The sequence below is a fragment of the Capsicum annuum genome, chromosome 4, assembly GCF_002878395.1.
Source record: "Capsicum annuum cultivar UCD-10X-F1 chromosome 4, UCD10Xv1.1, whole genome shotgun sequence".
NCBI classification, from domain to species: Eukaryota; Viridiplantae; Streptophyta; class Magnoliopsida; order Solanales; family Solanaceae; genus Capsicum; species Capsicum annuum.
Window position 1 is genome coordinate 126,171,482 of NC_061114.1, and position 17,556 is coordinate 126,189,037.

The 17,556-nt window shown below is 33.4% G+C and overlaps 1 pseudogene; it reads right to left on the bottom strand.

Annotated features, from left to right (window-relative positions):
* Positions 1-332: 332 nt before the first annotated feature.
* On the bottom strand, positions 333-8,162 carry LOC107868994 (annotated as a pseudogene).
* Positions 8,163-17,556: the final 9,394 nt, after the last annotated feature.

A 17,556-nucleotide genomic window follows, 5' to 3' on the forward strand; every position in this document is an offset into this window, starting at 1 on the left:
ATCAATTTCAGTTTTGAATTTACCTGACAATTTAGACATAACATGAAGATGATGAATGTAAAAGAAATAAGAAGATGCATAAATCATGAAAATACTGAATAGTACAAAGCAAGAGATATACATATTGGCAGCGTTATATATTAGAGTTATTAAAAAGTTTTTACAGGTTTCTAGCACTGTTTAATAACATCATATATGTTAAAAATTCTAGGCAGTATATATTAAAAAAATAGTACAGTTTCAGAGTGAAATTTTGTCTAATAGAGATGATAAAAAGATGCATTAACCCCGCTTGAAGGATAAAGCGCAACAGACTCTCGGACTCCCTGACTTCAGGCTTTGCAATTACCTGACAACTTAGACGTGACTGGTGACGATGAATGTGAAATAAATGAGAAGCTACATAAATCATGGAAATGCTAAAAATTACAAAACATGAGACATACGTATCCATCAAACCAAAAGCAAGATCCAACATATTATTTTTGTCTTCCGTTATATCTTCTAGCTTGTTGTAATACTCCACATCCTGTCAAACACCAAAAACATAAATAAGAAATAAATTTTTAATAAAGTCCCCCCATGTTCAATCCAAAAGAACTGTCTATCCAGAAAACCTTAAATACACATTACAAACTTTTCCTCTTACCATCATCATTAGCACTTTAGTACTGTCTCTAGTATAAAGACGGTGAGCTCACAATGCTTCTGATTCTCATTCTAGAACTCTTTAAGCTCAACTATATCACTACAATTCATAATAACAATCCCAATCTCATAAATCTTCAGTCACATTTTTGCCAATAGATATCTATGGCACCAAATATAATAATTTTTGCTTCAGTATGGTTACTACTAAAGTTCAATCTAAATGGAAAAATGCATGAATCATCATTGTACATGTACATCTTAAAACCTAAACCAGACATCTCCATAATTCTCTTTTGAAATATTACTATCCTAATAAACTCTAATGAATATGAACATTTGCTTGTATCAAAAACAAATATTAAGAATTTCTAAAATTGTATAAACACCTTTGCTTCTTCCTTACACATCCGGTGTAGATAATATAGTATTCAATATTCCACAACCAAATTGAGCTAGCAAAAAATAGTATCTTTAGTCACTTGCAATTTTTGATCCATCCTATAGAGCTGATCTTGAATGTCCACTAATTTTGATAGAGCCATCAAAACACTAAAAAATTGAAATTATATGTAAATAATTTGAGAACCAACTCTCTGCAAAGTTCTATTAAAAGAGAGAAACATTTATAAAAAGTAGAATATAGGTTCTAATGAAATAGTGTGTATTGGTGCTTATCTCAAATTCTATTGGTTGTATATCATTTCGGTGAGCTTGTGTTACTTTATCTACATCATCATTGGTCAAGTGTATTCCTACTTATCTCAAAAGAGAGCGAATGCTAGATGAGCATAATCAATTAATGATTGGTATGATAAAATAATATTATGGAGACAAAAGAAGAAATACCTTGAGCTTGTTTCAACTTGTGGGTATATATTTTAGAATACTTATTTGTAAACAATATTTTTAATGAGTACAATATCTTTGTTGTCATTAACATTTATCATAATTAATCCCTGTCTTGTTGTTACTCGAGATACTGCTACATATTACTGGCCATGGGTGAATACTTATTTTGGACGATACAATCCAACATCGTTAAGAGACTGTCCTTGAATTTTATTAATTGTCTTGGTGAAACATAATGCTAAAGGTAGTTTTCATCTCTTCAAATTGAATGGCCATTTTAAATATTTAGGAGACATAATAATTCTTGGTATTGTTACTCTTGAGCTGATATTTTTTCTAGAGATGATATTTGCTCTAGTGTACAAATTACCAAGATGTGTAACAATCGATCTTTTTCCGTTGCTAAGGCCTTCACTTTGGTGTAGATTCCTGAGAAGCATAATTGAAGTGCCTACTTTTCAGTGTATTCCATGATTAGGGATGCTGAAAAATCTTAGGTTTCTTAAGAATTCTATTGGGTACAACAGATCATCATAGTGTTCACACTTGCTTTACTCATATTTCCCAAGCTTAAATATGTTCTTCCTTCACCCGGTATCATTTTCATAATTGTATCATTCAACTCATACGCTATATTAATTTTAGGTGTTAATATTGCTTTTTATTTTAAATATGTTGGGTCATTGTAATTCTATAAGAGAATGGGTAAACTGCCTTAACGATTGGGTCAATTGGATCGTTGGATGATGTGATGAATATATTAGGTGGCAATGTAATAAGATCATTATTGACATTGTCATAAGAAGATTTATCTTCAATTTCTAACAACCATTTATCAAAAGAGGTAATTTCAGTCCCCTCATGGTCAGTTACTCTTCTACTACTAAGTAGCATATTTTGCTTCAACTCATGCACAGTTAAAAATAGCCACAAGTATGTGGAATTTAGTAAAGCATATACAATATCATCTCGTGTTTTCTTTATAATTATTGGTAGTATTTGATGAAAATCACAACCAAATATGACTGTAAGACCTCCAAATAAGTTTTGAAAATTATTTTCATATTTCACTCAAAGGATATCTCTTAGGGTCCTATCTAAGGCTTCAAAACATAATTTATTTTTCATTGGTGCTTTATCCCAGATGATCAAAGAAGTTTTTAGCTATAGTTCAACTAGCTAACTTCCTTAATTGATTTCATAAGTTGATTCCGCACTTATATCCAAAGGAATATAAAATCATAATTGAGTTGTCCTACTATTTGGTAATAACAAAGTTACTGTTTTGAAAATACAAATTGGAAGAACTATTTTTGATTGGCATCTTAGCTTGGAAATTATTTTCTTCCATAGAAATATCTTTTTCAGTACCACCATATCCCGTTATGAAAAATAAACGACCTTCATTATTTGAAACTGATGCCATTATTTCTTCATACGCTAACTTTTGGCAATTATTTAATAGCACAGGTGATTTATCATGCACTTTATTTAAATATCCTTTGTCATATTCTAGTTCCTCATTAATTATAAGGTTTTCCCTTTGATTCAACAAAGCAAAATCTGGAAGTGACATTCTATCTATATCTTTCAAAAAAATTTTCCATCTTTACAAGTATAGTTTCAATCTCAAATAATGTATATGCTTCGAGTTATTTTTGAGTTAGATGTAAATATTTCACTTGCAATCTCTTTCGGTGTAAGGACGTTATATATTCTGATATAATTTCATAGTTGGTCCTTTATAGTTTGGCTGAATCAAATACTTTTGATCTGATCATGTACTTCAGCAATATTAGTATATTCTATAGTGGTAGTTACTCTATTAGATCCCTTACTGACATATTTAAATAGATACTTCACCGACCGTGAGTAATTGCATAGCTCTATATTTATGTGTGCATTAAATTTGACAATCAAATTCCTATTGTAAGGGATGGCATATATGTTCTCTAATAGGACATTGCTTTTCTTAACTTGACTACTATGTTCCTTCTCCTATAAATGAGAAATTTATAAGCATCAAAAGTTTTTTTATTATTGAACTTCTTCAGAAAATGCTTGTTGTACTTTCCTTGCTTCATACATGGGCAGTGGGGATTGAGGTCTCCCCAAGGTTCGTGCATCATGTAGTTTTTGGTAGTATTATAACCATCAAAATCTACTTTCATATCATGTTTTGTAGAAATTATAATTGTGTCGATATCCTCTATGGAGGGACCTTTTAATATGGGATTTACGAAAAGCAATATATGTACATGAGGCAGTCCTCCATTTTAAAACTCAATAATATATAAACCTATATAATTAATGATATAAATGTTTGTTACGGTGTAGGAGAATTATTCATATTTTTTACCATAATTTAACAGCTTGAATGAATAAGTGATATTGGACATGAGTATGCATAAGTTAGAACTTACTGGCGATCATTTTTTCGAAGGGTTGTTGCTTTTTTGGATCGTACATCAGTTTAAAAAGTTTAATATCGAAGACTCTACATATGATGTCCACTCAGTTATCATCATCATTTTGGCCAATTAAGTGTAGCATTTTATTTATTTCTGTCTACTTTGGATTGCATGTGAAAGTGAGGAACAAATCTGGATAACCAGCATACTTACAAATTGCCTTTGTTTCTTGATAATTTTTTGCCCTATATCATGGTCCCCCAGTGTTCGATGAGGGAAATATAATACTTTTTCCAATCGTTGAACTATCTAAATCACCAAGGCGAGTGACATCCATTAATCCAAAGTAAAGATCAACTCTGAGTTTTTCTTATTATTCCTGTTATAGAGAAATCATTCTTCCTATATTGACAAGTAACTGTAAAAAATATATTGTTGTAACAGTCTACCCATCAGTAAGAAAGTGTGCCCCTCTTTTAGTCTTTGTTATATCATGAGGAAATATAATTCTCTCATTGATAAATTTTTCCACTTGTGAGTCTTATTGTTCACTTCTGCCAAATTACTTCCAAGTTTGTGTCAGTCTTCACCAAATGGGTGTATTAATGGATATGTCATAGAGATGAAACTTCTATGTAAATTTGTAATCCTTTGAAGTCTATTTTTCGATGCTCTACAATAATATCTTGCTAGAATTTTTCATCTATAAGATCACCAATAATTAATCCTGCTACTTCAGAAGTGATGGGTATGTTGTATTGTCGACCATCCCTTATCCTGTTAGATAGAAGTTGGAGGCGAAATACAGATTTGGGATGCTATTTATAACTATACCTAGCCATTTGAAATGTTTTTACCAAAATATTATGCTCGTACAGTATTTTAGATAAGGTCTGGGCAATATGTTATCAACATCTCCTTACGACTGACTATTCATTTTTTTCTATTATCTTATTTTCATTATCATATAAATATTGTTGAGTAAACTGTGGGGTTTTACTAATTGTAGGCAATAAAGATCCTATGTGATGGTAATTCTGACCGCTCATCCTAAAAACATATGGCCCCTTTGGGTGATTGATAAATCTATCCACTCGGCCTTCCATAAATATAAATGCAAATATGGACTTATAAGCCCTGATATTTTTATAGAAAATTGTACCTACTTTTCCAGATTCTGTTCCTAAAATATACTTGAGATATAGTGGTGGTTCACTCATTAAAGGTAGTTGGACTAAACCTCCTTTAATACAACAAAATGAGAATATTGGTTATTTTGTCGATACCATTTTATTTTTCCATTCTTCATATCACACCACAATATTGTCATATGTACTTTGGGTTGCCAAATTTCTAACTTATTGTGTAATGACCTGTCAAAGTAAATTTATAAATGTAAGCATAATGATTTTATAGGTAGTTAATGTTTTTTAAAGTTTCACAAATGAACAAAATATAGTATTTTAGCATTTTGTTAAGAGATAAATGGTGATGCAGATCAATATACTCTTTTGAAGAATTGAACTATGTCTTCCTAATAAGTTTGTTAGCTACCTCAGCTTTTTGAATCTATTGACAAAGAGTAAAAGATGGATTATATTTTGTTGGGGATGCTGCTTGTATTTTTTTCAATTAGTACAATCATTCTATTCAATCTGGAATACTTGCATCTATTGATTTTTGTAGAAGCAACTTCGCCATTATTTTGACTACATTCGATTGTTTATTCATTTCTATTCGATCTAATTTCCAATATCCATTCGTACCGAGATAGTTCCAGTAGAAGTTTCTATAGGAGGTTAATTTCTAGTGAAATATTCACTGAGCCATTGTATTCTATACCAGCAACAGATAGGAATTCCATTATTCCTGTTGCATATGTTTTAAAAGATTAGGTATTTTTGTTATATCCAAATAAATGTTGTAGTTGAAATACATAAGTAATTAGTATACAAACCACTTAAAATCAAAATTCTCAGTGGGGATGATTTCAAAGATATAAAGTGGAATTCAATGTCTAATTTGTTTTTTTTGCTTTAAGTTTTCTGAATTACTAAATAACTAAATAAATTTCTCTCCTTCCTTTAGTGTGATTTCTATATAATTTAAGGATGAAATATGAATGGATGGCTGAATAGTTGTAGGATTTGTGTATAATGAAATTGACTATAACTATGGAATTTGACTTCGTATTTAATAGGAATGAACTGTTATTGTGTTTTGGAGAAAGTGTAACCAAATAAAATTAGGAGGAAAATGTGGGATTTGTCCAGTTGTTTAATAGAAAGATTCATTACTAATTTGTTTCAATATTGAATTTAGAATTAAGTAAAACTGAATGACCAAATGAATGTTCGCAGAATTCTAGGGGTTTATGTATTTTAACATAAATAGGATTTTATTTGTGGTTCTGTGCAATTTGTTTTGTAGATGATGTTTTTGGCTTCACTATTTATGTTTGTAGATTTTTTATTCAATTATTGTGGATCTAAGGCTCAATTCTGTAGGGGTTAAAATGATTGTTGTGCATTTACATTTCTTTTTCTTTATTATCATATTATAAGAACCAATTGAATTAGATCCAATTTTTGAATTTACTTTACCAGCATCTTCAGCTCTTTTTTGAGACCGTATAGGTTCCCAAACAACTGCATCCCCTGCCTGAAATTTATTTGTATGTATATTGAATAGCTAATTTCTTTGTGTCTTGCGAGGGTGCTTATGTTTTCATTGGTTAATAACTCAAAAAAAAATTAAACTTCTCTTGTTAAATATGAACTTTAGTGAGATTACTACCATTATGCACTTGTGATGTTAAGGCATGGGGTGGCAGCACAACATGAAACTTGTACTTGTTCTTGTTAGTCTTATTACCTTATCGGCTGTGAGGAATACTCGACCACAACGTTGGTATTATTGACCATGTCCAATTCAACATTTAAACCAACTTTATTAACCTTAGATGTTGGAACAAAGCCTAAATTCCTAAATAAACAATTCTAAATGATACAACAATGCCATAGTAATACACAAAGCACAAACAAGAATCTAAATACTCCATATGAAGCTTTAGACTTATTCTTTAATAGCATAGTTATATAATTACTAATAATAGTATTCTTGCTCCTACACATATTAACTACTCAAAGATAAACTCCATTAGCCCCCTCATGTTGATCCAAAAAAACCCTAGATTTCCACTCAAGTCCAAGTTCCTACCAAGTCTTTTCAAGAAACTTGAATTGAATGGCACAAAACCATACGACATATTTTTTCTTAAATTCAAGTTATACATATGTGAAAAGCTCATAAATCCCATAGAAATATCGTGTGTCAATCGGTTGTTCTAAAGTGACAATGTAGTTAAGTTAAGAAGCTATGAGTAACTTGATGGTATTTTACCTAAGTAACCTGAACCTTCGAGCCTCAATTATTTAAGTTTATGCAGCTGACTAAATTCTTTAGGAAGTTTTATATACATTGGATTATCATCCATAGTAAAATATTATGGATGTTGTAACTTATTTAGTGCTTTAGGGAAATTACCACTTGTTATTAGTTAGAGGCTAGAAGTTCAAAGATTGTAAGTCTACAATTGTATCGGGGAATTTTTCAATGAAGGAATTTGCACCGAGGTCGAGTTTTTGAAGAGTAGTAAGGTATCCAATTATGTCTAGGAGTGGACCTATTAAAGAATTGTAGATGAAATCTAAGCGAACAAGATTCTTGAGATTGCCTACTGGGTTAGGGATTTTGCATGTAAGGTTGTTGTAGCTTAAATTAAGAGGTACAAGTGAGTTAAAGGAGTGATTTAACTGATGAAATTTCAGGTGGGATTATGCTAATTAGTGCAGGATTTGATCTTAAACAGAGTTGTTAGAGTAGTGATGAGGGGAGAAAAATGGTATTGTTTTCTTGAAAGGAGATTTTTTTTTTGTGTAAAGTATTGGATGAAGAAAATAGATTCAAGATTTGGGAGTAGTAAAATGAGTGATGGGATTGTTGATGTTTTCATGCAAGTGGGGTTTGAATGTGTGCCAAAATCAAGCCTAGTGACATGGTAAATGTCATCAAGATTGGTTTTTTGAAATCAATACCAAGCCAAGATGAGCCTTGTTGGCACACATTTGGATGTGAGGTTCTCTAATTTTGGTTATTGGAAATGGATTCCATGATCTTGAAAAGTGTTTCGAGTTCATTGGGATTTATGTTTGGTTGTAGTGAGAGATTCTTGATCATATTTGACGCATGTTAATTGATGGAGACAGACGAATAAGCTGAAATTTATATGTTAATAGAAGGGTACCTATTTCATGTGTAGACACAAATGTTGAGCACTTACTTGGAACCTCCAGGGTTTATGGTTTGATTGAGGCGTTGCTGAAATTTATATTCACAGTACAATAAGAATGGAACTCCTCTGTTTGGGGGTAAGTTGTCAATTAAGAAATCTAATCTTTCTGCAACTTGGTTAGTCTCTCCATAACAATATTTTTAGGAGATGATAACTTATCTCATGGTTTAAATCAAGTGTTGATCTTGTTTATATATCCTGCAAGAAACTTTACTTTGACACGGTCAACTAATATAAAAAAATTAGCTATAGAACAATTTACATCATTATAAGAGCAATCTCTAGCCTCTGTCTAGTTGTGGTACCTACCCCTAGGAAAACTACAAAAGAAAAAATAATATAGTGAGAGTTCTGTTATTACTGATGACAATTTCCTTTGTTTTTTTCGTATGTTGTACAATTGCATCTCATAGAGTAAAGTTTGTATATGTTGTTCTTTACGCTAGTAAACTTTTTCTTTGGCTCTTTGTTTATTGGATTCTTGTTTATTTTACAGTTTGTTGTTTTTTAGGTATGTCCTTTTTTCCCCTTTCTGCTTGCAGCTTTCCATATTTGCCTATTTGATGTGACCAACCGAATTACTTATTAGTTAATTCTAGCATTAATTTCATCTTTTATAGGCTTTTGTCAGTTCTCTCTGTTATCAATCATATTAATTTGTGGAACTACATCGGCTATGTTGTGATTCTCTCTTTTATCAATCATACATTCTATTGATCCAATTAACTTTAAAATCTTTTTCCTTGAATATTGTTCGAAACAAAATGGCATGGCATGAAAGCAACTTTTGTTAGTTGGAACAACTAAGTTCTCTAGACATGCATCTTTATGATATATTTGAAACTTTACATGAATAAATAATATATTTTTCATCTTCTCTTACTTTTTGGTCGAACAACATTGTTACTACTTTTGGACAAATTTATATTAAAAAGAGGTTGATAATAGGTTTAGTTGAATATGAAGATTGACACCCATCCAATCAAACTCCAAAGTCCAAACTTCTAATAATGTTCCACCTACTATTTCTTATGTTTATGTCCAAAAATTGAGTATAGAAATGGAAATAAAATAAGAAACTATCAGTTATATGTGAACTATGGTCAGGATAAGTAATAAAATTTGAGGCTTGTCCCAACTTTGGGAGGGCAAGAACTTTGATTTACTTTCCATTGTCAGAATACTTTTCGCAGCACTGACATAAGAGTAACTATAGTCAAATGTCAGTTTTCCTTGATGCATTAAAAAGGAACTCATGGTGCAATCCCCTAGAGTTTCCCATTGCACTATGAGTTTCCTAAACAGGAGGTGTGTAATACCCCATATTTCCCTAGCCTAGATTAACACTCATTAAATTGGTTATCCTAAATAAAACTTTTGGAATGCTTAGTAATTTTCAGATTAGAGCCTTCCATTATGTACGAAATTCAATTAGCTTTCCAACTATATAAAATTCGTCTAAATCCGACTACCAGGTAAGAAGTTATGATGATTTTGAGTTTCAGTCGTTAAATATCGTCAATCAGGCCAGTAGCACATCGCAGAGTGTATCAAAATAGAAATTGTCAATTTTCAGTGTTGTTCTGAGATATTGGCACATCGCACCATAGACTCAGTTCACAATTGTCAATTTTCAGTATACCAACGTGATTCCACCATGTTGCGATGCACTTCCTGTTCACAAACAAAGTGACAACATAATACCACCGCATCGCTCCACTATGCAATTTCTTAGTTGTCATTTTCTAGTGTCATGGTGCGATAGCACCACATCGTGCCAGGGGTCTAGATCAGAAAAATTTCACGAACAATAAAAACTGCACCTAGGGATAAACCGATCTTTTCCTATAATTTTATTCCTCCCAGATGTGGGATTTAAGCCCTAAAACGTGTAAAACCCTTCATTATTAACTTTTCCCCAAAATCAAAAGGTATTTCTCTCTCAAGAAAACAAATCTTAGCTTTCAAGAATAAAGTTCAATCCCAAGAATCTCTCCAAAAACTCCAAGAAGCTCACGAATTAAGGTATGTTAGTGTTCATTCATGGAGCCTTACCTTTCATGGAGCCCAAGAATCTTTTTTCAAAATACAAGATTTACAATTTATGATTTCCATGTTTGAATTAGATTGAATTCATGGTCATGGTATTGGTTGAGTTTTAATCCATGATTTAGACTACAAGTTCTAAGAATTGATTCTAGTATGTGTTGAGTTACATGATATTTATGATAAACCCTTCAATTTGCAAGTTGATTGTTGTAACCATATTAAATCTAAGTGCTTATTATTTAATGAACCAAGTATGCTTCTTATGTGTTTGATAAATTGTTTAAGAGAATGAAATAATGCCATTAAAGCATGCTAACATATATTCCCCATCCATGTATAAGTTAATACATTATAAGAGTTTGATGAAATGTCTCTGTGAAGGAATTATGCTCAAGTGAACATTGTTAGGCTATTGAAGATTATGCTTTGCTTTACTTTTCACGCTATCGAGTCTTAGGGTTATTTAATACCCAACAATTTAGCTGTTTACCTAGAGCCAGTGTCAGTGACAGAATAGTATATTTATGTCACATTCAGTAGTACTTTAAGTCACTTACAGAACTTAGTAGAATTCATTCAATCATAGAAATTTGGGAAACTCAGTAATCTCAATCTTAGTCCAATCCAATTTAGTATACTCAGTTCAGTGTCATTCAGTTAGGAGTAGGAACTAGCACCGAGAGAGTGTGGAGGTGAGAATAAATGATAACTGAAATAAACTAAGAACTAGAAAGTAATTGGGACAAACTCCCAACTGACTCATACTGAACTGGAAAGGAATAAGCCAACCACTACAAAGACTGAGATCAGGAAGATAGGTCCTCGAACCATGAGGACTCACCAGTAGCAAAGATTTAGATAGAGGTGCTCGGAGATCACTGTCGCTGCTGAGACTGAGGACCTGAGCCTACATTATGAGACAATAAAGCACACTAACATATATGTGGATTAGTACTTTGAGGATGTACTTAGTATATGGGGGTGTATGCATTAAGTAAACAATATCATTACTCTTTATGAAACCATGCATACAAATATGAATGAATCGCATAGCTTGAATAAGTCCGAAAAATAAATCTCATAAGTCATGAACAATGAAACATGTAATATAAATCTCGTGAGTCATTAGTTCTAAAATCCGTATTTTCCTATTATTCTCAAAGCTTTTAAACCAAAAAAAAAAAATCTTAAAACAATAACTTTCAAACATATAGTTTTATCTTAACGAGAATAAAGAACTTCTTTTGAAACTTTAGGAATTCAAAGACTTATGATTATGGAACTTTGGGACTTTTGGGACTTGGGAGTTTCTTCTAATCGACATAAACCATGTGAGCTAATATGGAGTCCAACGTCTTGACCACATTGGGGAGAGTTGTTCTACCCTTGCCATCGGAATAGAACTTTGAATTTAGTGATCACTATCTTAACCCACTTGTGGTAAATTATCATCCTACGGTAGCTCTTAGTTCTGGGGCATGAAACCTTGGAATCAAGCCGAACTCGGTGCTAAATACTACTCCCATACTTAGGCTCTTAACTTTTAGGAAATCCACCTTAAAATAATACACTAACGTATAATGAAAGCCAATTATTCTTTTCTTCGCTTCAAATAATAAATAATGTGGATTCCTATCTTAGCTTAGGGTCAAAATCAATCTTTCTTTAAGAATCAAAGTACTTGCTTATTAAATCATGCTAAAATCTTAGCCTTCAAGAAATATCACAACTCATACTTGACTTAAAGCATCAGCATATACTCAAAAGATCTAAATTTCTTAATAAGGTTTAATTACTGACTTCAACTTTGGAAACATTTAAAAATATGAATTTTCATTTGGAAAATACAATTCACAATATAAATCCTCAATCCAAGGTATAACTAATTGAGATGACATGTAATTTCAAGAGTTGAACAATTTCTAAATTGATAAACTCAAAATAGAGTAAAGTGGATATAAACTCACTTGTAAAGAAATGAAATTCTTTAAAAAAATCAAAGCTTTGGACACAAGAACGGAAGAAGTGTTCCTGTTCAAACCTCACATAACTTAGATTATGGACTTTGAATGAACTCTCGCTTCTGTGTCTCTATTAGTTACAATAATTTACTAAACTGACTCTACATCATCATAAACTTTGAGTACTTTAGAGAATGCATGGACTCACAATGGGAATAGATTTATAGATGAATCTTTGGTTAAAGAGGAGTTGAATTAAGGAAGAATAGTACCTTCAGCTTGATGTGTTCTTATGGAGAAGAGATAGGGGTACTTGGCTCGCATATCTGCTTCTTCTTCCTAAGTAGCACCCTCAACTGACTAGTTTCGCCATAAAACTTTAACCAAAGAAACTTTTTTGTTCCTTAGTATATGAATCTGATGGTTTAGGATCTCAACTGGAATGTCTTCATATGAAAGACTATTCTAAATGTCTAAGCTCTATGAAGGATCTACTTCAAAAAATTACCAATGTTCTTCTAAAGTATGGAGACGTCAAAGACATGATAAACAACTGACAAATCTACAGGCAACTCTATCTCATAAGCTACTTTCCCAATACAGCTTAGAATTCTATAGGGGACAACATAACGGGGACTAAGATTTCCCTTCTTGCCAAACTCTTAACCCCTTTCATGGGTGAAATCTTCAAATACACCAAATCACCTACCTCAAACTCGAGGTCCCTTCTACTCAAGTCTACGTATGACTTCTAATGACTCTGAGCAGTTTTTAATCTCTCTCTAATCAGTTTGACTTTCTCCATAGCCTCAAACAATACATCAGGTCCAATCAAAGTAGCCTTACCCACTTCAAACCAACATATGGGTGATCTACATCTCTTCCTATAAAAAGGTTCAAATGGGGCCATCTGAATGGTAAAATGATAACTATTGTTATACGCAAATTCAATCAATGGAAAATGCTCATCCCAACTTCATTTAAAATCAAGGGCATATGCCCTCAACATATCTTTCAGAGTTTGGATGGTCCTCCAAGCCTGGCCATCTTTCTGTGGATGAAAGGCTAAACTAAGGTACGCTTGGGTACCAAGAACCTCCTGAAAATCTCTCTAAAACTGGGAAGTAAATTGAGAACCCCTATTTGAGATGATAAACAAGGGGACTCCATGGAATCTGACTAACTCTCAAATAAACTCAACATAATCCTTAGCTGTATAAGATGTATGCACTGGTAGAATATGCTGAGTTAGTCAACCTATCTACAACCACCTAAATAGATTTATGATAACAATACGAAAGGGGTAAACATGTTAAGAAATCCATATTCACCTCTTCCCACTTCTAATTGGGTATACTAAACTCTTGCATTGCACCACCAGGTCTTTGGTGGTCTACCTTAACTTGTTGACAAGTTGTAAACTTTACACCAAACTCTGCTATATCCTTTTTCATGCCCCTCCACCAATAGATTTCCCATAAGTCGCAGTTTATCTTTATAGAATAGGGAGCCGCAATAGAAGAGAAACCTTTGACAAAATGGTTGTAATAGCCAGCTAGACCCAAGAAACTCCTATGTTTGATGGAGAGATCGATTTAGGCCAATTTCTTATAGCTTCTTTCTTTTGGGGATCGATTGTAATGCCTTCGGATGAAATAATATGACCCAAAAAAGCTACTAACCTTAGCAAAAACTCACACTTGCTTAATTTGATGAATAATTGATGTTCTCTAAGAGTCTGTAGGACAATTCTAAGATGGTATGCATGGTCATCCTCACTATGGGAGTACACAAGAATATCATCTATGAATACTATGACAAAAATATCTAGATACTATTTGAACACTCGATTCATGAGGTTTATGAAAGCTGCTGGGGCATTAGTTAGCCCAAAAGGCATGACTAGAAACTTAAAATGACCATAGCGGGCATGTAAGGTTGTCTTTAGAATATCACACTATCTTTCTTTAAGCTGATGATAGCCAAATCTAAGGTCAATATTTGAGAAATGAGTTAAACCTTGCAATTGGTCAAATAGGTCAACAATTCTAGGAAGAGGGTACGTATTCTTAATTGTGACCATATTAAGCAAATGATAGTCAATACATATATGCAAAGAACTATATTTCATTCACATGAATAGGATGGGTGCGCCTCAAGGAGAAACACTGGGCCTTATGAAACCTTTGTCTAGAAGATCTTTGAGTTGCTCTTTCAACTACTTAAGTTCTATGGGTACCATACAGTATGGAGGGATAAAAATAGGCTGTATATTAGGAAGAAGGTCAATCCCAAACTCTATCTCTCTATTGGGAGGTTCCCTGGGAGATATTCAGGAAAAACATCAGGAAAATCATTAACTATGTTGACTAACTAAATAGTTGGAGTCTCAGACTTAGTGTCTTTAACTCAAACTAGATGATAGATACAACCTTTGAATATCAACTTTATGGCTTTAAGATAGGATATAAAATGACTCTTGGAAGATATAGAATTTCTGGACCACTCAAAGACTGGTTCATCTGGGAATTGAAAGTTAACCACACGGGTATGACAGTTTATAAATGCATAATAGGAATAAAGCTAATCCATCCCCAGAATAAGATCATAATAGACCATATCTAACTATATCAAATTAGAGACTATGACCTTATAAAGAATATTAATAGGAAACTTTTTATAAACTTTCTTAGCGATAAATGGCTTACCTACTTAGGTAGAAACCAGGATAGGCTCAGGGATCTTTTCGAGATTTATCTCAAAATTCACAGCAACTAACAGGGTCACAAAAGAGAAAATTAACCCAGGTTCCAACAACACATAAACACCAAAGTTAAAGACACGAAAAATACCAGTAACAACATCTGGAGAATCCTCCTATTCTTGATGGGATGGTAAGCCATAGGATCGATTCTGGCGCTGACCATCAACTGTGCTAGATGAAGCACCCTAAGAAGGGGATGGCCGAGCTAAAGGAGTTGGTGCACTGGTTGCCTGAGTGTGGGGTCAAACATTTTTGTTCCCTTTCCTACCATACAGACACTTTCTAAGTCTATGGCCAAAGTTTTCACAACAAAAACAACCCTTTGTTCAGCCAAACACTCATCGGGATGAGTTCTGCCACACTTAGCACATGGGGGATAACTTGTCCTATTACTCACACTATTCTAGTATCTGGATATAGAAGAATTGTTCCTTGACTCTTGCCTATTTCTAGGTGTGGGAGAACCAGCTAATGAAGGAGCTGGCATAGATGAAAGGCTCTAACACTGTGGATGGTTCCCTCAATGAGATCTAGTCTAACTATAATCATACTACTCTGATCTAGACCTCTTTTTTCCTCTTACTCTATCTCTCTCTTTTATCTTATCTACCTCAATATGCTGAGCATGCATTATCAGTCTGGAAAGATCCATGTCTTAATTAAGCATAGTAGTCCTACACTCCTTTAACAACTAATCTAGACAAAACAGTCACCAACTTACTCATACTAGTTCTGGGGTCAGCCATCAAATCAGGAGCATACTTTGATGACTGGTTGAACTTGAGAAAATACTTTTTTACTGTCATAGAGCCTTGCCTCAGATTCAAAAATTCCTCTATCTTCACTTTCCTCACCTCAAGTGGGAAGAACTTATCTTGGAACGTATCTTGAAACACCTGCCAAGTCATAGAAGCTACATTCTCCCCTCTACTCTTCTTTCTTATCACAAACCAACCATATGCAATATCTTTCAGCCTATAAGATACCAATTCTACTCTCTCTTTCTAAAAACTATTTATAACATGGGTGATATTCTTCACCTCATCAAGATATAATTGTGGGTCCTCACCTACCTTTAACCCATAGAACTCTGGCGAATTCATTCTAAGAAAATCTCTACTCCTGGTAATAGCTAAATCACCTCCTTAATATTGTGGAACTACAGCCTGGTTATTATTCTGATCATTTGTGGTGACCACCTGGGCTAACGCCTGAAAAGCTACCCGAAACTCTACTTGAGACACATTCTCATTCAGGGGATCAACAAGATGAGGTTACTAGTTATTATTCATAAGGGCATTAGCTCTTTGGGGAGGCATTTTCTGTCATAAAAGGGCACAAATTAATAGTAGAGAGAGACAACTATCAGCACAAAGGATTATGAAAGAAAGAGATAACTTTTCCTAAAACATTTTGTAGCCTCTTGCTCATAGATGTGGTGCACTAGACACCGATGATCAAGACTCTACGTAATGCGTCTTTTCAGACTCCCTAGGAGTCTTTAAACCTCAGGCTCTGATACCAAGTTTGTAATGCCTCGAAATCTCATCCTGAAGCATCACACGGTGCTTAAGGCTACAAATAGCCCTAAGTTAATCCTTTGAGCCTGCTACTACTTCTTACACTTACTTTAGGATGAATAAACCAAGCAATAATTCTATATTATATCATTCTGAAATTGAGTAACTTAAAAATAATATCTGGTTAGCAAAACAATGAAAAATTGGGAAACTTCAACTGACAGTCTAACAAGCCTCTATTTAGTAAGAACTAGAGAGTCAATGGGACAATCCCCCAACAGTCTTGTACTGAACTAAAAAGGAATAAAACAACCACTATTAAGAATGAGATCATGATAATAGGTCATCGAACCATGAGGACTTACTAATAGTGAAGATGTAGATAGAGGTACTCGTAGATCACTATCGCTGCTGAGACTGGGCACCTAAATCGACATTACGAGATAATATAGCACCAAAACAAATATGTGGATCAGTACTTTGAAGATGTACTGAGTATATGGGGGTGTATTCATTAGGTAAACAATATCATTACTCTTTATGAAACCATGCATGCAAATATGACCGAATCACAAAGCTTGAATAAGTCCAAAATATAAATCTCATAAGTCATGAACAATGAAACATGTAATATAAATGTCGAGAGTCATTATACTTAGTTCTAAAATCTGTATTCTCCTCTCATTCTCAAAGCTCGTAAACTAAAGAAAGGAATCTTAAAACAATAACTTTCAAACTTAAACTTTTATCTGAAGTAGAATAAAGAACTTCTTTTGAAACTTTAGGAATTCAAATACTTATCATTATGGAACTTTGGGACTCTTTGGAAACTTAGGAGTTTCTTCAAATCGACATAAACCATGTGAGCTAACATGGAGTCCAACGTCTTACCAATGTAAGGGAGAGTTGTTCTACCCTTGCCATCAGAATAGGACCTAAACTTTAGTGATCACTATCTTAACCCACTTGGGGTAAATTATTATCCTACGGTGGCTCG